At 31.7% G+C, this 23240-nt stretch overlaps 1 protein-coding gene across 2 annotated transcripts in view; it reads right to left on the bottom strand.

Annotated features, from left to right (window-relative positions):
* bs (serum response factor blistered) overlaps positions 1 to 23240 on the bottom strand; it is a 396649-nt gene that overhangs the window by 25274 nt on the left and 348135 nt on the right. The window lies entirely within an intron of this gene.

The following is a 23240-nucleotide window of genomic DNA, read 5'->3' as shown; positions in this document are numbered from 1 at the left end:
ATTATAGTAGTACGAAATTCCATTTTGAACCACTATTACAGAAAAATACCGTTGCTTCCAGTCTAGATTAAAGTTGTTATCACAATTATAAGACAGAACGTAACTAATAAATTTTTGTGCTTTTTGCATCTTAGACTCATTAATATATTTGAAATGTACGCAACTTCCTACATAATTTAATTCATGAGAATGGACGTAAAATAAACTATAGTAAGTCAAAAAATTTGAAACTCTTGGGACTAATTGTAAAACTCCGGCGTTGTAGGTTTAACTGGTCAATCCTCAGGTCTGACTTACGGACTTAGTTAAACCCCGAAATAAATTCCATTTTCGGCCTTTGACTAAAGAATTTTCGTCAAACCTAGGAGAAACTAATTTGGTCAGGCAAGAGTCGAAACTTCATGAAATCAGGATTTGACAATTTGACTAGTCAAACGTCGATCAGGTATTAAACGTCATAATTTGTTAGATTAGTTTTAATAAAACGTAATTGATCAAAATTGAGTATTTATTCTTAGTTTACAATAAGAATTGTTAGACTAAACAGCTTTTAAAAATTATTCAATCACCATCATCGTCATTAGAAATAGAATTTTCACTAACATTTCTTATATCAGATGATAAAAGTTTCCGACAAAATGACATGACAGAATACTGTTGGAAAATTCCTAGCTTACTTAAAAGTAATTTAACATCTACCAACTTCTCTTTCTTAATTAAATAGCATAAGGCCTCTCTGTTCGGCTTAAAGATGACCATTTCATTCCCTTTTTTAACAGTGTGTGAAAGTATATGGACAGATCCGAGTAGCTAGACTTGCAGCCCACTCTACTACCTGTTATCTCTATGGATTTCAGTTCTGGTATATTGAAGTCCATTTTTGATTTTATAGGCCTCCTATAGACCAACTGAGTTGGTCTGTGTCGTTTTAACTGACAAGAACCACGTAATAAAAAACCGAGCAGGGAGACATGTAGCTCCTCAAGTATTAAATTTTATCCAATATCATCGACCTAGAGTCACCATATAATTTAATTTTGGAAAGATGTAAATCCATATATGGATGTCATAGCCACAAATTCATTGTTAGCTTCAACTACATAAGGCACTGAAGATGATCTGATTAGATCGAAAACGTTATGCTACTGTATAAATTTTGACGACACTTAAAAGTTTGAACTATATGTTTTTATATACCTAAATACCATGGTGAAGTGTTTTAACTTTTGTATGTTTATATATATATATATATATATATATATATATATATATATATTTACATAGATATATATATATATATATATATATATATATATATATATATATATATATATACATATATATATACATATATATATATATACATATAATATATATATATATATATATATATATATATATATATATACTTATTTGTTTTACAAAAGATATTTACGGAATTAGTCAACAGATGACAAAATAAAATAACATGACAATATCCTTTCCAAGTAGTGGTAGCAAAAATGTGCCAGTATCCATTACGCTCGAATTCTAAAATAAACAATGATTATGTCCTCATTTTAAACGAAGAAGAAGATGATTATACAAGTGACAAGTACTTTAACGGAGTAGGGCTCATAACTTTAGACTAGACGATACTAGAAACAGGAATTATTACTATAATATACTTATAATAAATATAATTTACAAGGAAAATTAATTATACCTTTATAAAAGGTATATTTATTTTAAAATTGCCCTTTCGGCTTACATCCCTTCGGAAAACGTTCTGTGATGTAACCCGAAAGGGCAATTTTAGAATATATATACCTTTTATAAAGGATTTTTTAAATAAAATTTGTTATAAATATACAGGGTGAGTCACTACTAACGGGAAGGAAGATTACAGCGAAAGGGTAAATGATTTAAAACGTTTTTTACATAAATAGTTTGTAAGTTGATAAAAGCTACATTTTAAAATTATTTTGAAGTATACAGGGTATCCCAATAAATTGCGACGTCTCAAAGTTAAATTTTTTTTATGAGACACCGTATATTTTATTGTATGTTCTAATTGTTCGCAAAAAATAAGGTACAGTGTTATAAGAATTGCCTATGCCTAAGTAGACATTTACGTCGACTTTTCTTTAAAATGTGAAGTCTTAAAAGAAGAGTCATACTCAACTTATTTAAGCAATTATACCAAATTTTCTCTTATGTCTAAATAGTTGGACATTTATTAAATCCATTCTATGATTTAGCCAATATAATAATATATATATATATATATATATATATATATATATTTATATATATATATATATATATATATATATATATATATATATATATATATATATATGTGTGTATATAAGAAACATTTTATATATAATGCTACTAGACAAAACATTGGTCATGATTGTGATACATCAAATATAGATACTATTAACCTTAAGATCAAAAGAAGAATATATAAATGGTCAGATGATATTAACTTTATATGTTTTTGGATCAAGATAGATACATATTTCTCAAAATAGGCGATCATGGTAAAGACAACAGCAACGCTATTTAACAAGATGGATAAGAGTCTTCTAATTAATAACAACTATCAGTTTAACGTTTAACGAGTATGAGGTTATTAACAGAGTTCTCCAAAACAATTTCAGCGATAGTTAAAGCAGTAGTTTAATAAGCCTGTAAATTCAAAATTTGTTACAATCGGAAAGCTGCAGATCGATTATGGAGAATTAAAAACAACAAACCATGCATAAAATAGGTTATCAAAAAATTACATACCTTTCCCAGAAACCATACACGATATCATTTTGGAAACATTTCCAAAAGCAGTCCATAAATTTAATAAAGGGTGGACAATTTTTGGGTTTATTATCTTTTGAATATTGGCTTTAGGAAACTAGGAATAAGTAAATTATAAATATATAAATTATAGTTATATTATTCTGCTCATGGTTCACTAAGAGTAGACTTGAGGGAAATATATTTAAAAAAGTTAGTCAACAAATACAAAGACTTAAAACTATTCCTAACTTATGTTAAGATCTTGTTTCTAGGGATTAATTACAAAAATTAATACCATCGGAGCAACAAGTAATTTATTTAATATATATTTTACGATTCAGCCGTATTGGTTTGAGTAAACTAACCTAGGTATATGCCGTCAAGAATAATATATACTGCAAACCATTGGACAAAAGAAACCCTTTGACAATAACCGAGTAAAAAACTTTACGTGTTGGTATAGATAGATCCATAAGAAAAATAATTAGTTAAAATTTCACAAAAACCTAAAACAAAATTTGTTTGGAAGCTCATTAAAACGCAAACTAATTACGCCCAAGCGAAATAAGAAAAAAAAGATTACTTTTTTAGTTTTTTACCCTAGTTTTTGTTTTTTTCGTGATTTCTAAAACTATAGAGCATTTTTAAGTAAAAAAAATAGTAGGGAGACAAATATTATTAGCTACTTATATGATGCCACAAATAGTGGACAGAAAATTGGTCATCAATCCATCAATATAATGACTTTTGACTTCATAAGGCACATTTCGAGATCTCTCGTTTCATATATCGATTACACCGCTTGTTTGCTGTTATGTTCAATTTTCATAGGTCGGATTCTTTGGTAAATTAGAAAAGAGCGCGACAATATTTTAACAGCGACATTCCTCGGACCTATCAAATCAGGACACTTATTGCAAGACAGAGCCGCACGATGCAAAAAATTAATCGTTATATTAAAGCGGATCCGCGACGAGGCTTTTGATTAGCAAGAGCCATTACGAAAAGTAATGAAAAAAGTAGCGCAACAGTAGCTCGATAGTATTTGTAGCTTACGAGGTAGTTTCATTGGTGCTGCCTGTTAGCACTGTTTATTTATTTAATATGCAGAATTCAATTGAAGACTTTAGTAGAAAAATGTATGATATATGACAAAGTAAAGTTTTTACCAGAAAAAAGCTAAGGGAATAAAAGGTATTATAATATAAAAGAACCCTTTCGAGCTATATCACAGAACGATTTCGGACTGACTATAATTAAAATAAATGTGAGGAGAGTGTTTCTCTAACCTTAGTCAAAATTTATTTGGAGAAGGTTGGAGAAAATATGGTTTAATACGTATTAGGTCTACATGGGTGAAGCCACTAAATATACGGGTAAAAACCCTTGATATATATAGTTAAATTAATTTAAAATTGTTGTCATTGTTGCTGATAATATTATAAGATGTTTATAGACGGAATTTACTTAATTGCAACGTAAGGCTTCTATACTGGGGTTGCTGGTCCTGGGATGAAGTATCTAAAGGGACCTGTAGGCATCAATGATCAAAAAGATGCTTTAGGACGGAAGCCTAAACAAAGCAGGCAACGTGACCAGAAGTCTACATGTGACTAGAGTTAACATTGTGTATAATTGAATATCTCAAAATTTAATTACGTATAAACGTAGCAACCATCAATATGTTGGTGTTAAAGTACAATCTACCCTGAAGGTTTGCTGGAAAATTGTAGAAGAGGCATTGTTATAGATGGGATGAAGTTGGAGAAATGTTTTGGTTGTAGTTAAGCAAACATTAATACATATATCTGATTAATAGATGATGAACTAAAAAATTAATTAATAAGGCCCTATATGTTTTAAATCAACATTTGTTACCTGGAAGTTGGATGGCAGATATGTGTAAGATGCTGGATTATTGAGTATCAAAGAATAAGGTGTTGACTGATGTATGTTTGGTTTCATTAACTATTGAAAATGAACAAAGTAAATGATGCAGTGTAAAGCGAGCGGATTTATGAATGAATATACGAATTGAATTCAATGTTAATGTGTACAATGTTATACTACCTGAGTATGAATTATGTTGTATGATTGAACTGTAGATGAATTCTAGAAAAATTGAATAAAAGATCAGGCTATAATTGGAGCTATATACTGTAGTGTGGGGGATTAAGTTATAGGAAAATGGTTTTGTGCGAACTTTGGTAATAATACGGCCCTTTATGGTCAAAATCAACATTTGGTAACTGAGATATAGAATGTGTTTAAAATTCTAAGTTAATAAATGTTAGAAAGATAGAGAAAGATGTTCACTGAGTTATGTGTGGATTCATTAAATAAGGAAAACCAACAAAATTGATGGATGAAGAATAACTTTATTTAGCTAAAAGGAAAAGTTATGATTTTATAGCGGTAATTTCAATATTTCATATTTTTGGTAATAAAAACTAGCTAAAGGTGACACAACTTGTAAATATTATGTTTTTTTCTGTCAATACAGAGTTCCTTATATAAATGTATCTTTTCATTAAACTAAAATAAAAAACACTTTAAAATAAAAGTGATATACCTAGCCTGTAAATATAATGAATTTTTCTGTAAGTAGAGAGTTGTTTCTGTTGATGCATCTCTTCATTAGACTTGAAAACCTGTGAATGTTTACAAATTGGCTCTTTGCGGCTGCCAATTTGACAGTTGATTAACTTGGCCTCCAATATCTGAGGGTGATATTGTACCCTCGGATTGACATCAAATTCTGAACTTCATGTACTTATGTAGTTACTTATAGATGATGTTTATTGACCTTTTATTAACCAGTTAATGCTGATATATTCTTATAGCTGACTTCTTTGTTTGGGATTAGTAACCAGATCCTACTACATTCTGTGACAATCTGTATTTTTGATTGATTCAGGCCCATGTATCCTAACAAGTATTGGTCTTAAAGTTTTCCCCACACAAAAATGATTGCATTCACAAATTATTTTATAACTGCAGTTAGTTTTTTTGTTCCTGAGTATTGTTTGATTTGGATTTGGACAGAATAGATCTCAGTATGTTAGTTGTTTTGAATATTGTTGAGATATTGTATTTATTTTCTGTCCTTTTTATTTTTTTATTAACCCATTACATATGTTACTGTAGTTGTTTGGAAAAGTATTTAGTGTATTCATTGTAAGTAGTAAATTTCCATGTTAGAATTGGCTATAATCATATTTTTATCAAGTTTAAAAACCACTTGTCATTAATTAGCCAAAAATGCTCAAGATAAGGGTTTTTAAAAGATCAACTTCTTGAGATATTATCTAATTTATTGCTTTTCTCAAAAACGGAATGCATATGCAATTTTGTACAAAATTTTGAGATAACATTTTTAAATATTACGAATAATCTAATTTATTACAGTCGACGTTCGAAATTACTCCTAGAGGTTTCCACCCTGCACTACCTTTAGGAAAAAGAAGGAGTTCCTACGAAAAGGGACTTTGTAACGAGCACATCTACCGTTAAGTCAAATTCATTTCTTCCCGCAGTCGCAATGCACACAGTGAGCTTCGACGCTGCCCTCCTACCTGCCAACTACATTTTAAAAATTTTAAGTGTGTCTCTTTTGATTTATTAATAATTTATGAGTTATGCCAATCGATTTGATTCTTATTTTCAATCATATATTTCTATATTCCCTACATAAACAGTTGTTTGGGATTGATTGTTTTTGGTGTTTTGTTGTTTCCTGTCTTCAATCGTGTTAAAAATTCCTTGCTTATAGATGAAAATGGATAATCATTTTTTGTTAAGGCCTTTGTTAGTCTTGTTTTTCTTCCTGAAATGCATTTTCGTTTTTTTTTCTGCTCTATTACTATATGATAGAATACTGCACACACCTGACAGTCGCATAAAACACACCTGCGTAATAAGATAAAGAATAATGACTTTACCCGCTACGTAATACGTAATACACATTACGTGGGTAATATAGATTAGGGTGGGCCGTAAAACACTTCTTTTTATTTCGAAATTGTAATTGCGCGGAGAACTTGCGAATTATATAGACAAACAAAAACACAAAAAATTATCAAAATCCGCAACCATCTTCCGATTGCGCAGAGACCCTAAATTTTGACAAACTATGAAAAAACGTCGTTTTTGTGGTTAATTTTTTAAACTGTTGTATTTGATGTTTTCATAATGTAATAGTCTGTAGCTTCTTCAAATAGATCCTATAAAGATTGTTTAATTTGGTTTAGATCAAATTAGATCTTACGCTATCGCGTGTAAGCCACAAAATTTGTAAAAATATTGAAAATTTCATAATTGTTTTGAGTATTTTTTAATATCTTTAATATAATTTTTTTAACTTAATAGTTACAGTATTTTTATTTTTAAACATAAGAACATTGCATTTTGTTATGATCTGAATAAATGAACAACTTCCGGTCATCTCTATTTTTGGTAGCTGAAAGTATATATATATATATATATATATATATATATATATATATATATATATATATTATGGTGTGCCGGAAAACCACTTTTTTTATTTCGAAGTTGTATTGTGAATTATATATACAAACAAAATGAACAAAAAATATCAAAATCGGTTAATATCTTCCGGTGGTGCATATCCCTAAATTTTGGCTAAATATGAAAAAACGTCATGTTTGTGATTATTTTTTAAAATTGTACGTTACATGTTTTCGTAATGTCTTCAAATAGAGCCTATAAACATTGTGTTTTAATTTGGTTTACATCAGTTCATATCTTCCGATCACACATAAGCCTTAAAAATTTGTAAAAATATTAAAAATTTCACATTTTTACACATTTTCACATTTTTGGTATTTGATAAATAATTAGTATTGAAATGTACTTTCCGTAGTATTTTTTCACACGAATTGGTCAAGTTTAGTGGATATTTGATATTTCCTCGTCGCTGAACACCTTAAAAACTCTCATGCATTCCTAGAATCGCTACCACACACGCCCCACGCGTGTTGTCAAGACTGTTATTTATTACTTATCTGAGCGTAGTATTTCTCTTGAAAATCTAATTGTCGTAGGATCTGGTCTTACTGCTGTCAATAGAGGTTTGAAAATGGTCTGACTCGCCGAGTTGAACTTAAGGAAATCTGTACAATGGGCAATTTGACTCCTCGATTTTAATAGGTTTCCACCACATGCTTCAGCACCTGGATGGCAAAACAACAATGCCTAATAATTCTACAAGGTCAATAGCTGAAAAGTTAGTTTGCTGCCAAAAACTTCCAGTGGTTAATTCCAGAGAATTGGTTGTCAAATTCCAAAGAATTGGTTGTCAGATTTCACAGATAGACAGAAACGTGCTTAGCAAAGATCATTAATACCTACTTGATATTGCAAAGGCAATAAAATCAGGAGCCTCTAAACAAGATTTGGCTCTACGGGATCCTGCGCACTTATCACATTCTAGGTGGTTGACTAAAGCAAAAAGAACTTTCATATTGTATATACCTGGAAAAAACCCCTCACCTGAACTTAAAGAACTAGTTTTATTTATATTAAAATCATACATGTCAATGTGTTTTAGTGTCAAAACAAGTCAACACTTTACAGACGGCCCTACACTTTTTTACCAAAATGAAATAAAATCTATCAGGTATTTGCCAAAATATTCGCTTGATGTTATCGACCCTGTAATTGAACGGAATGGTTTTCGTCGACTCGCAGAGAGCTCGGACTGCGAAGAATTCTGAAGGCAAGACAGTTAAATGCAAAAAGGAAAAGAATGGGAACATTCACGCCTCTAAAAATCAACTTCAATGCACAGAAATACTATGAAATCATTAACTGGTTGAATTGTGAATTATCTTCTCCTCCACTGCAGAAATCAGTGACAACGAGATCAAATCGTACATCGACAGTGACTCAATCCCTGACTGAAACATTATTTTCAAGCAATTTCCATTTCACACGCAGTCTGTTGAACGTTGTGTTAAACTTGTCACGGAAGCCTCGGGAAAAGTTTGTGGAGCTGAATCTCGAGACGGATTTATAAGAACCACTCTACTGTCAAGATCATCTATGCCTAACTTCACCAGCAAATCCGTCTTTAAAATACTTTTAGCTACAAAATAGAGAACAGAACATGGACTTTTTATTCAGAAATCGGTTTTTTTTTCTATATAAAAGTAAGTTTATTATTTATACTATAACTTAAATATAGAAGTCGAACAGTACCGTGCCTGTTATGACTGTTGTTACCCATTATAGGCATAACTATCTTTTTTCAGGTACTGCTTTTATATAGCATTGGGGTCATTTCATGACCAAGTTATTCAGATCATAACAAAATGCAATGTTCTTATGTTTAAAAATAAAAATACTGTAACTATTACGTTAAAAAAAATATATTAAAGATATTAAAAAATACTCAACACAATTATGAAATTTTCAGTGGCTTACACGCGATAGCGTAAAATCTAATCTGATCTAAACCAAATTAAACAATCTTTATAGGATCTATTTGAAGAAGCTACAGACTATTACATTATGAAAACATCCAATACAACAGTTTAAAAATATAAACCACAAAAACGACGTTTTTTCATATTTTGTCAAAATTTAGGGATATGCACGATCGGAAGATATTAACCGATTTTGATATCTTTTGTTCATTTTGTTTGTATATATAATTTGCAATACAACTTCGAAATAAGTGTAAATAAAAGTGGTTTTCCGGCACACCCTAATATATATATATATATATATATATATATATATATATATATATATATACAACGCAAAAGTCTTAATAATTTGACAATACCAATGACAGAAATTTCATGAACATATAAATTTGCTTGTACTATAATTGTTGATACAGACACTCACTTCTTATCAAAAAAAAAATTGTAAAACTGATAGAAATACGTGTTTTAGAATGTTTTTTATAAGGGACAAAAAAATCGACATTTTTATGTTTTGTTTATTTTTAATTTTAGTCAGTTTATACCATTCTTGCTTAATAGGTGAGTTAAAGATATTGTCTTTTTACCATACAACGACAACATTTAACGTTGGATGAGATGAATAGAGCCGTGAGACTCCTTCAAGCTGGTATGCGACAAACTCAAGTTGCTGACCAGCTGGGTGTCTCCCAAAGCGTCGTAAGTCATTTGTGGCGTCGTTTTAGAGACACTAGGAGTCCAGCCGAGCAACATCCAGGAAGTGGTCGCTCTACAACCGTCGCTCAAGACCGATATTTAATTTTAAATGCCAGAAGGCAACCAAAAATTACAGCACCCGAAATGGTTAATGAATTACAGCTTGCACATCATCATTCAATCTTCGCTTATCCACTGCTGGACATAGATCTCCCTCATAATTTTCCATCTATTTCGATCTTGTGCCTCTTGCATCCAATTCCTATGACAACGTTTTAGATCGTCAGTCCAACGTGTTGGTGGACGACCTCTGCTTCGGTAGGCATCATCTCTTGGTCTCCATTCCAGTATCCGCTTTGTCCATCTATTATCTGTCATTCGAGCCACGTGACCTGCCCAGTTCCATTTCAGTGTTGCTACTCTCTCTACTGCATCAGCCACTCCTGTTCTTTGTCGTAGCTGGCGATTTGGGATCTTGTCTCGTAGTGAAACGCCCAACATAGCACGCTCCATCGCCCTTTGACACACACGGATCTTTTGAACTGTTCTCCTTGTCATGGTCAACGTTTCGGCACCGTAAGTTAACACTGGCAAAACACACTGATTAAACGTTTTTCTTTTAAGGCATATTGGTATATCAGACGATTTGAAAATATGGTTCAGCTTGCCGAAGGCTGCCCAAGTCAGTCTTATACGACGGAGAAGCTCAACGGTTTGGTTATCTTTTCCTATGCGAATCTCATGACCTAGGTATTTATAGGCCATTACCTGGTCTATGGATCTTGTTCCTACGCATATATCTTCGCTGACTACAAGATTTGTCATCATCTGGGTTTTAGATATATTTATTTTCAATCCCCCTTCTAGCGAGGAAAGGTAGAGCTGATTTAAAAGTTCTTTGGCCTCATCTATCCTATCAGCTATTAGTACAATATCATAGATTGCACATAATGTAACAATTAGCAGCAGTACAGTGAGGAATCGTCTCCATGAAGCCAATCTTCGTAGTCGGCGACCACTGAGATGTCTACCTTTATCTAAAGGTAATCGCGCTGCAAAATTAACCTGATTTCAAGAGTTTCAGAATTGGACTAACAATGACTGGGCCACAGTTTTGTTTAGTGACGAGTCTAGATATGGATTTCATCCAGATTATCGTCGGACAAGAGCTTGGAGACGACTCGGAAATGGAGAACGATCACGACATCTTCAAGAAGTGTATACATACAGAGGTGGTACATTAATGGTATGGGGCGGAATCATGGTTGACGATAGAACTGACCTCATTTTCTCACGTGGCTTTCTCACAAGTCAGAAATATTTGGACACTATTCTTGAACCTGTTGTGCGCCCGTTTGCTGCTGCTGTTGGAGAAAATTTTTACTTTATGCATGATAACGCTCGGCCACATGTTGCGCATATTGTAACAAACTGGTTGGATAACGAGGGTATTGATGTATTGCTGTGGCCAGCACAATCACCGGACTTGAATCCCATTGAGCATGTATGGGACATGCTCCAACGAAGAATTACTTCACATATGGGCAATATATACAATGAATTTCAATTAAAAGAGCTTCTGATAGAACAATGGACACAACTACCTCAAGCAGACATTAACAATGTGATTCAAAGCATGAACAGTAGATGTAGAGCTGTGATAAACCAATGTGGTGGCCATACTTTATTTTAAGTTTATATTTCGTATTTTTAACACTTTTTGATGGTATGCGAAAGATGAGTGATTTGCAATATATTTTTTTTTGCTCCAATTTTCTGTTTTTTGCAATTTATGGTTTGTGACATATTAAACAACAATTTAAACTACAAATTTTGTATTTCTTTTTTTTTCAGTTGATTACAGATAAACAAAATACGTCTATTTATAAAAATATCCCTAGACTTTTGCGTTGTATATATATATATATATATATATATATATATATATATATATATATATATATAAATAAGTTTAAATATATATCTATATATAAATATATATATATATTTAATAAATATATATAATCGGGAGAAAAGAAATAATAAAGTACGCTTATCCGCACCATATAGTAAAGTCATCATGACTCACTTTGGAACTCACAATGCAAATACATTTCTTCCTGAGGTCTAGAAAAATACAACAAACCAAATGAAATGTCTTGTCTACAGTACAACCGGAAGCCATAAAACCACCTCAGTGTACAATTGACGTAACACATGAAGCAGTATAGATTATCTCGTCAACGACGATATGACATTTATGGATGCAAAAACGCATCCACCTCACAAAAAATGGCACGTGTCACGCAAGTCACACTGCAAATTATTCGTTATTCAGTTGTTTGTGGCTTTCAACATGGATTTGCACCTGCAGGCTCTGAAATCACTCAACCATTAAATTTTCGACGCTTGTCGTGGAAGTAGAATGAGTATTATAACTGCCTAGGAGCGTGAAATAATAAGAAGTATAATTTTCTGACGATAAAAGATTTTAAAGGTAATAATTATTTGGCGAAAATGGCTTATTCAAATTAATAATATGTATTTAATTATATAAATGAAAAAATCGAGAAAAAAGGATATTGATTAGAATAAAATAGAAAATGATGAAAAAGAATCGTGTCTTTAGCATTTCCATACAAGCACCATATTGCTCATTAATTTTTGGATCTTCATGTGTATTTAATATATAAGTGTAATTAATTTAATATAATAATTTTTTGTTCTTTTCTCTAGCTTTCGCAAAATTTATTTGCTTCTTCAGGTTATGCTAAAATATGGTTATAATTATTTTATCAGTAAATACAATGAAATTAAAATTAAAACACATTGTATAAAACAAGCATAAAAACTTACATGAGGTTAATCCATGAAATTTTGAAATTCACAAAATATTAAACTTAACTTATTTAAAGTATATATCTAATTACAATATTATTTTAATTTTATTTAATTTTGTAGGAATCAGCACAAAACAATAAACTTAACTTATTTAAAGTATATATCTAATTAACAATATTTTAATTTTATTTAATTTTGTAGGAATCAGTGTCAGTCAATCATGCCTACCTCGGCCAAGCAACTATCGGCTATCAACAACATATTGTTACGATAAATATTATGACTCATAAAACTGTAAACATATTATTTCTAATTCTATTCTATTCTAGTAAGTTTGCCGCTCAGCTGAAAAACCTGTCTGTCCGAATTTGAAGGGATTCTCGATTAACGGTATTTTATATTTAAAGATATGAGGATACGAAAAGCTCAACAAGCTTTCAGCACGCTCAACCCTGTTTGGAGATCTGGCGAGTATACTACAAGGACAAAGATCCGAATATTCCGATCAAATGTCATGTCTGTTCTACTCTACGGATGTGAAACCTGGAAAGTGACAAACACCCTCACAGACAAACTGCAGGTCTTTGTTAACAAATGTCTACGAAGAATTGTTCGTATATTCTGGCCTAACACCATCAGAAACGACGATTTGCTACACCTGACCGAACAAAAGAGGGTACAAAATGAAATTAAGTCCAGAAAGTGGGTTGGATCGGTCACACACTCCGAAAAAATAGTTGCAGTATCGTAAAGACTGCCCTAGAGTGGAATCCCCAAGGGAAAAGAAAAAGAGGTCGCCCAGTACAAACTTGGAGAAGATCCATCATGGACGAGATAAGAGGCCAAGGAAAGTCTTGGAATGAGGTGAAGGCCTTAGCGCAAAATAGAACCCGATGGCGCGTTTTCACTGAAGCTCTATGCTCCACTTAGGAGTTCAAGAACCTTATATATATATATATATATATATATATATATATATATATATATATATATATATATATATATATATATATATATATATATTTAAAGATGGAATTTTGTTGAAAACAGTTAGTTCTAGTTCTAGTTTTAAATATCGAGTTTAAATTGTAAGCCGGAAATAAATATAAATAAATATTGTAAATAAAGTATATAAATTAAATAAAGACTTTAAATAAACTAAGTGTTAGAATTAATTAAATAAAGTTAATAAATTAGACTAATAAACTCATTTCAATATGTCAGCAGCGAGTAGGAAATCAATACCGGGAACTTATAAGAAATTACCATATACAAGAGATACTGTGTTCCAACACCAATTGCTAATGTTCTTCAGAGCAAACACCACAGGTTACTAATAACGGAAGGGTTGGTAAAATAATTGCACCATGGAACAAATGAATACTAAGAAAAAATTAATTATTGCGCATGGATATTGGTCAACTGTTGTTGGTATTCTGTTGTAAAAAGTTGAGTCTTGGACTCTCACAGACGCTACCTGCAAGAAAATTGAGGATTTCGAAATGTGGCTCGTCGATTCCTGCAGATATTCTATACCGGCCACGTTACCAACCAGGATGTTTTATTAAGAATGCAAAAAGAAAAATAGTTGTTAACCATATAGCGACAAGCTAATTACGTTGCATTTATGGGAAACGAAATTAATATAACGGCCAGCCCGATAATAAATTTTTAGTAATCATTGGGACACAATTTGGATCGGGTCGCGATACAGTCTGTCCCAAACCCTTCTTTCAGTGCGTCACTAATTTTGACATAATATAGGATTTTAAGAATGTCGAGAATTATTGCATGTCATTTTAGTTAAATGTGACAGTTGCAGGATCGTAATCCCTCTTTTTCTAATTAAAAATAATTTAATAATTTTAATATTAGTCTTTGTTCTTTCTCGATATATCTCGGCATATTTAAAATATTTTTATGACAATAAATACAAAATTAAATTTTCACTGTAAAATGTCTGATAATACTAACCTGGAATGACAATTATTTTATCAGTTGACGTTGTGAAAGTACTGTCAAGATCGAGACCTTCTGCGTCAAATTATATTTATGCACAATATCGATTGGATTTATATTTAGCGCATTCTAAACTCTAACCAATTATACACCGTAAGTAGAATTAGCTTTACGATAAATAATTTTCTAAGTTCTATGTATAATAATCACAGACTCACGTTTTTTTCTGTCACTTCTAGCTTAATATGTTAGAGAGAATTCGATCAACTATGACGCACTGAAAGAAGGGTTTGGGACGAACTATACATACAATCCCTTCGAGAATTAATTACGTATTACGATAATAAATATTATTAGCACTTTTTCCTACGTTTTATTCAATTTTATTTTTGTTTTCGTGGTAAATAAGTTTATCACACGCATTAACACCAACCACGGAACAACCACAATAAAAACGGCCGAAATCGAATACCGGTCGCATCATGAGAAACAGCGAAAGATATCGGTTGTTGCAATTATTTCTACAAGGAAAAGTAGAAGGAAAGCAAGGACCAGGAAGGCGAAGGATTTTTTGGCTGAAAAATCTACGTACGTGGTTTAACACAACAACCACAAATCTTTTCAGAGCAGCAGTTTGCAAAATACAGATTGCCATGTAGCTTGCAACATCCAAAACGGATAGGCACTACAAGAAGAAGAAAAAAATATTGGTCAACCTATGGAATATATTCGAGGAACCAAAAATAGAAAAGTAAAGAGCTAAGGAAATATTGTTAAGCACTGCAAGACACTTATATTATGATCCAGACAACACATTTCAACAGTACCTGGATAAGTTAAAATAAAAACTCTCCATGTATTCGGGCCACCTAAAGAGATGCAAAGTTAATAATAACCGGACACGCGACAACTTACTTTTCGACCATAATAGAGAAAGCGTTCTATAAGAAACTCAATTTCATTGCAGCAAGTGCGAATAAATTGTACCCAATCCAAGAAGAAATGAGTGAGTTTTGGAAAAATCAACTTTCTATACCCGCTACTCTTAACACCAATGCTGTCACCAATACGACACATGACTATCAACACTACAATACTACTCCTTACCAAACCCTCTCTACTGAACAATTCTTGAATATTATCAAACAGCTTCAAAATTTATATTTTTTCTAAATTAGAATTCAAAGTTTCTGGCTAAATAAATTTGAAAGTATTCGTGAGGCCTTATCAACATTAATTAATCATGATATTTCTAATCCGCAGAAGATACCATTATTCCTAACTCAACACCGCCCAATATATCTTCCAAAAATATATATATTATATATCTTACAAAGCCCCAAAAAGATATGTGTTCTACATTGCATAGCTTAAAAATTAAAATATCTCATGTAAAAGAAACTAAAAAGGAAACCTTAATCCTAGAGCAGAAAATCCATTACTATCAACTCAAGAAGCATTTAACACAAAGTCAGGTGATAAAACTCTAGCTAGGCAAGATCCGTCAATAGCAGTATTTGTTTTTGAGTTGCAACAATATTTGCCAACTCCTTATTTGAAACTTCGATTTCATTTTACAAACGGTAACTCTTCTACAATATAACTGTTCTCAATTTAGCTACTGCTACATTTGGAAAAAATCTGTTTCTGCTAGAGGAGGAATTCAAATTGCGTCCTGTTTGTATCGGATCTTCCATCATCCAGTAAAAGAATGTTTAGGTACATTTGGATACATGCTAAAGCCAGAATAAAAACAGTCACCTTTCAAGAATGTTTATGAGCATTTTCAAAAACAAAATTACAATAGAGTGTATTGATCACAAGTTTCTTGTAAGTGGTCACACACATATGGAATGTGATGCAGACCATTCTTTTATTGAAAAGGAGAAGAAAAAGAAATCTACGATGAAAATTAATCATCCGTTTGATTGGATACAAGGTATAAGAAGCTGTAAACAAAATAATCCTTTTATAGTAAAATAAATGAAATCCATTGATTTTCACAAGTTTGCGTATTGTTGAAAACTGATTTGGTACAAAAAAAGTTACTGATAAGTGAAAAGTTTCTTCGGTAAGATCTGAAAATTTTACTGAAGATGACTTATTGACTTATGTGCTTATTCACAGGACCCGGAGAATATATATATATATATATATATATATATATATATATATATATATATATATATATATATATAGTTTGTTATTTCCTGACCGTGAATTTTTAAATAGAGACTTGTATTTCCTGGGTTTGTCGGTCTGTTGTAAATAATAATAAAAATAAATAAAAATACTTAACTATTGCATAAACGTTTGGGCTACTTGCCATTTTCAATAAGCACTTTATTATATATATATATATATATATATATATATATATATATATATATATATATATATATATATATATATATATATATAAGAAAAAGGATAATTCGAGTTAATAGTAAAATAAAGGTAAAAGATATCGGCATAGCTCGCAATAAAAAGAGAAAAATATAATCAAATATGTGTATAAGATGGAAGGCAACCGTATATGCGTATTTCTGACTATTGGTCGTTTTCAGTACGGTGCAGCCAAGTTAGAAAAGGAGCATATTAACTTGGGAAAGGATCACTACAGGAGCAATGCGACCAATTTGTGGCAATAATGTTAGAAGACTCTGAGGTTTCCAGAGCAACAACCAACACATCCACGGAGGAAGCTAAGCTACCTTACCTGAAGAAAGAAATGCCAAACGTTTAAAACGTTTCAAACAACAAGAAAAAGGATAATGCGAGTTAATAGTAAAATAAAGGTAAAAGATATCGGCATAGCTCGCAATAAAAAGAGAAAAATATAATCAAATATGTGTATAAGATGGAAGGCAACCGTATATACGTATTTCTGACTATTGGTCGTCTTCAGTACGGTGCAGCATATGAAGATGACCAATAGTCAGAAATACGTATATACGGTTGCCTTCCATCTTATACACATATTTGATTATATTTTTCTCTTTTTATTGCGAGCTATGCCGATATCTTTTACCTTTATTTTACTATTAACTCGCATTATCATTTTTCTTGTTGTTTGAAACGTTTTAAACGTTTGGCATTTCTTTCTTCAGGTAGCTTAGCTTCCTTCGTGGATGTGTTGGTTGTTGCTCTGGAAACCTCAGAGTCTTCTAACATTATTGCCACAAATTGGTCGCATTGCTCCTGTAGTGATCCTTTCCCAAGTTAATATGCTCCTTTTCTAACTTGGCTGCACCGTACTGAAGACGACCAATAGTCAGAAATACGTATATACGGTTGCCTTCCATCTTATACACATATTTGATTATATTTTTCTCTTTTTATTGCGAGCTATGCCGATATCTTTTACCTTTATTTTACTATTAACTCGCATTATCCTTTTTCTTGTTGTTTGAAACGTTTTAAACGTTTGGCATTTCTTTCTTCAGGTAGCTTAGCTTCCTCCGTGGATGTGTTGGTTGTTGCTCTGGAAACCTCAGAGTCTTCTAACATTATTGCCACAAATTGGTCGCATTGCTCCTGTAGTGATCCTTTCCCAAGTTAATATGCGCCTTTTCTAACTTGGCTGCACCGTACTGAAGACGACCAATAGTCAGAAATACGTATATACGGTTGCCTTCCATCTTATACACATATTTGATTATATTTTTCTCTTTTTATTGCGAGCTATGCCGATATCTTTTACCTTCATAACATAACAATATACCATAACAATGCGATAACTGCTAAACAACTATTGGTTATAATAGTAGCTCACTATTTTAAAACAATCTTTTTTGAAAACAATTTCTGGGGTAGAAATTGAAAAGTAATTTTCATCGCAATTATAAAATGTAATTTTTATTACAAGCAGTTATGGCTTAATTCCATATAAACATAATATTATAATTTTATTGATAGCTCCACAAATAATGAAGGATTTATCTTCTTATTTAGGTACCGTCTCCTCTAAGTAGGTTGGTAATCATCACAGCTATTTTCACTTTTAAGATTGCAGCTCTGAACAATTCGACGGAGCTGCAATTATACCACTTTCTCAGATTGTTGAGTCAGAAGATGCGTCTTCTTCCAATATTTCATTTTCCCTATATTTTTCCCTGCATTATGGTTTGTATCAACACATATTTATCCCGTCTCATAACGTGGCCGAGATATTGTAACTTTCTTATCTTAATCGTATTCATGATTTCCATTTCCTTTGTCATCTTTACGAGGACCTCAACATTTGTTATTCGGTCTACCCAACTTGTTTTTAATATTCTTCGGTAGGTCCACATTTCGAATGCTTCAAGTCGATCGCTCACCTCTTTCTTTAAGATCCAGGCCTCCACCCCATTCAGCAGCACCAAAAGAACATATGAACGTAATATTCTTTTTATTGAGTTATTAAGATATTAGAGTTTGCAACTCTATTTTGAGTTGCAAACTAAGGTCCCTACTGCATAATACTTTTCTCATCTTATTAAATGTTGCTCTAGCTTGTCTAATTCTTATTTTTATTTCTTCTGTATACTCGTTATTTTCATTAATAATTGCACCAAGCTGTATTTTTTTACTTTTTCTATTGGAACCCCTCTTATGTTTAAAATTTCTTGTTGTTGTGTTTTGGAAATTGTCGTAAATTTTGTTTTATTAGCAGTAAGCGTTAGTCCGCTTTTCTCACTAGCATTTACTACATTGTCTAAAAGTGTCTGTTGATCTTGTATATTCTCTGCAATTAGTATAGTATCATCGGCATATCTGATATTGTTGATGGGTCTACCGTTGACTTTTATTCCAATTGTTACATTTTCGAGTGATTTTTTAATTATTTCTTCCCAATATAGATTGAAAAATAAGGGGGAGAGTATGCAACCTTATGGCTTGTCTTACGCCTCTTTTTATCTCTACTTCATCCGAAAGTTCTTTGCCTACTCTGATTTTTGCTGCTTAATTAAAGTAGAGATGAGTTATTATTCTTAAGTCTTTTTTGTCAATGTGTTTATCTTTAAGTAACTGTATAAGACGGTTGTGTCGTACCTTATCGAACGCCTTCTTGTAACAAATGTTGTAATCAATAAAACAAACATAGAGTGGTTGGTTTATATCCATACATCTTTGCATGAGGACGTTCAATCCAAATAATGCGTACTCTCGTAATCTCGTGTACCCATGGCATTTCTAAATTCAAATTGGGTTTCAGTGATGTCTTGTTCCACTTTTCTGAAAATTCTTAAATGGATAATTTTTAAGAATATTTTTAGTGTGTGACTCATTAGCCTAATTATACGATGGTCATTAAATTCCCTTGTATTAGATTTTTTGGTAATGTAATAAATGTTGATTTGAGCCAATCTCTCGGAATAATACCCGTATTATACATAGTATTATATAAGTCTACTAATACATTGAGCTGATCTTCTGATATTAATTTAATTATTTCAGTTGGAATTGTGTCAAGCCCCGCAGTTTTATTAGATTTTGCCAGATTGATTCCATCTATTATTTCATCCTTAGTTATATTTGGACCTATATCATGTTCCTCGCAATCGTTCATGCTATCTTGTTGTGTCCTTTCGTCCTCAAACAATTCATGGACGTATTCTCTCCATCTGCTAAGTTTGCCTTTGATATCAGATATTATTTTACCATTCGTATCAACCAGGGTGTTACTATTGTTGGACCGTCTAATACCTGCTAATTCTTTAATTTTTTTGTGCAATTCAAAACTGTCATGGTTTCTCTGGAGTTCTTATACCTCTATGTGTGGCTGGTGTGGCTTTGTATTCGTTTACATTTTTGTTTTTGTATGATCTTCTTTTGTCCATTAGTTGCCGGATCTCATCTGTCATCCATGGAGTCTTAGCTTCATCGATTTTGTGACTACTCGGCGTATCTTTAATTGGCATCATTAATGTGTTCTTAAATGTTTCCCATTTTTCGTTAAAGTCTTCATTGTCATTGATTATTGTTTTGCTTAACTTCTCGTTAATTTTCAATGTTAATTCTCCTTTTATATTCGGGTGTTTTAGCAGAGTGCTTATTTGTTGTGTCTTTTTGTTTTTTATTTTCTTTAAGTTGATTTCGAATTTTACGATTACTGGATTGTGGTCTGATGACACATTTGTTCCTTGATATGTCGTTGCCGATTTAATGGAGCTACGGTATGTCTTATTGATAAGGATATAATCTATCTAGTTTCTGATAATTTTTTCTTTGCTATCCATAGGTGATTTTCATGTATATAATCTACGTGGTGGTAACTGAAAGGATGTATTTGTCGCTATCATTTCAAACTCCTGACAGAATTCCGTCAGCCTTTCCCCTCTTTCGTTCCTTTTTCCTAGTCCGAATTCACCAATAATGTCTTGGAATTTACCTTTTCCCAATTTGGCATTAATATCCCCCATTGTTATTGTTATATCTCTATTATTGGTGCTGTCTAGTGCTTTTTTAATGTCATTGTAGAACTCTAGAAGAATTTATACTAACTTTAAGTCTCGATCGCTTCTTTTCACTTTTTACTTCGATTGCTACTATTCAATTTTGAGCTAATTGCAGCCATCTGCTGATTACCTTTTATTTATCTCTTGAGCTGGAGTTACATGCCCTTTGCATCTTATCCACATTATTTTGATTTTTATAACAATATCTGTATACCTAAGATATATATTCCAGACTCGTACTGAGCTTGATCGCCAACAGTTACCTATCAAGTTCAATCGTGCGCAATCGCATGAAGAAATAATTCCAGATCACAGGTATATGTTTCACAGGTATATGTAGCAGTATTATTCTTGTAGTAGTAGTAGCTAAACCTAAATTCCTATAGTTAAATTACTGAATAAATCCCAACAGTTAAAATTAATAGCTGATTTTATTCGGTTTTCCTGCTCATGTGTAGACAGTAGATGGCATTATTTTTTGGCGGTTTTAATGCTTGTTTATCAAGAAATCTGTTTAATATTGTTCTAATTGTGATAAATCACAAATGAGATTAATTGTGTCGAAAATTCCTTGGCAGAATGCAGTGGGATCTGGTTATCCATATTAATAGAGGAAGTTAATAAAAAGAAAAATACCACTATTAATAAGTCAGTAATATATCGAGGATACATCATTTAAGTTTTTAAATAACATACATATAAAATAAGAGTTTGGTGTTTATTGAGAGTAAACTAAATGTAAAATCAAATACTTACCATGTCGGGATAGTATTATGAATTTTATTGTCAATCATGACATGTGATTGTCTTTTTAAAGACGAATCGTCTTTAGAGATTGGAAATCGTCGTCGAGGAAGAAATAAAGATTGGAAATGCGCCTCAGAAACGCAACACAGCAGTATTGGAAATATCATTTTAAAGTCGTCTACTTCAAACTGTATAATATATGTCTAAATTCTAAATATGAATAAGTCCGATAAAATTAAATTATAAGAAGAATTTTTCACCAAGTAACAAAAAACAAAATTTGTTTAATTTATTAATTTTTTGTATTTTGATACCGATTTCTGAAGTGGAAATTGAAACGTCAATAAACTTATTTTCTTTAAGATGCCACAAGAAAATAGTTTCAGAACAATATTGTTCTCCTGTTCTCTCTATCAATGTCAGAGTATTATTTTACACCTCATTAAACAGCGTTTGTTTTAATTGAGCATTACTCTGAAATGTTACTGCAAATGAACGTACTGCAATGTATAAATTCGGTTCGGTAAAATTAAAAGCATTCTTGGAAATATGACACTAATTTTTTAACCCAAATAAGTATGTAATATTTTATAATCTACGTTAAGCTACGTTTCTCTAAAGCTCTACTCTACGGTGGATTTCGTTTCGGATAAATTTGAAGCACCTGCTTTAATTTATTTTTATATGATAATATTTATTTCTCTGTTGACTTCTATAGAAATCATTTTCACGTTTAATAAAAATGTTAGAATTAAATTCATTATTAATATGATACCCATAAAAAAATATGATCTGCCACTGGTCGGACTGACAAAACGGCGGCTTCTATTCGGATTTTATCTAGAATTGCATCTAATCGAATTTTTATCACCGTTGTACCATCGTAAACATTATATGTAAAGTAGTTATTCTATTGAAATTAAACGTTATTTTATTAATGCCTTTGTCTAGTAGACCAATTTTTCACGTAGTGCGGATGTTGCTTGAAGATGGTTTATTTGGACTACGCCATGGGAGACCTGTCCGTAAACAAGTCTTCTAAAAAGGCAAACATACTATTGTTGAAAATATTGTAATGCGCATTTGATTTGACACGGATATTTATTTATATGTTATGATATACCTAGTTAAATATATCTAGGAATAAGAAAGATCCCGAAACATACCTTTTTTCATAATAAAAAGTAATAAATTAGATAAAAACGATAAAGTTATTTTAATATCATACCTAAAAAATAACAACTTACCAATTAAATTTCTTTAAAAAAAAATTTATCTCGTCTAGTATAGTGTTTATGCTTTTACCAGAAATGTGATAATT

This window comes from Diabrotica undecimpunctata, chromosome 2 (genome assembly GCF_040954645.1).
Source record: "Diabrotica undecimpunctata isolate CICGRU chromosome 2, icDiaUnde3, whole genome shotgun sequence".
Classification (NCBI taxonomy): Eukaryota; Metazoa; Arthropoda; class Insecta; order Coleoptera; family Chrysomelidae; genus Diabrotica; species Diabrotica undecimpunctata.
This window is presented reverse-complemented; position numbering and strand designations above follow the sequence as displayed.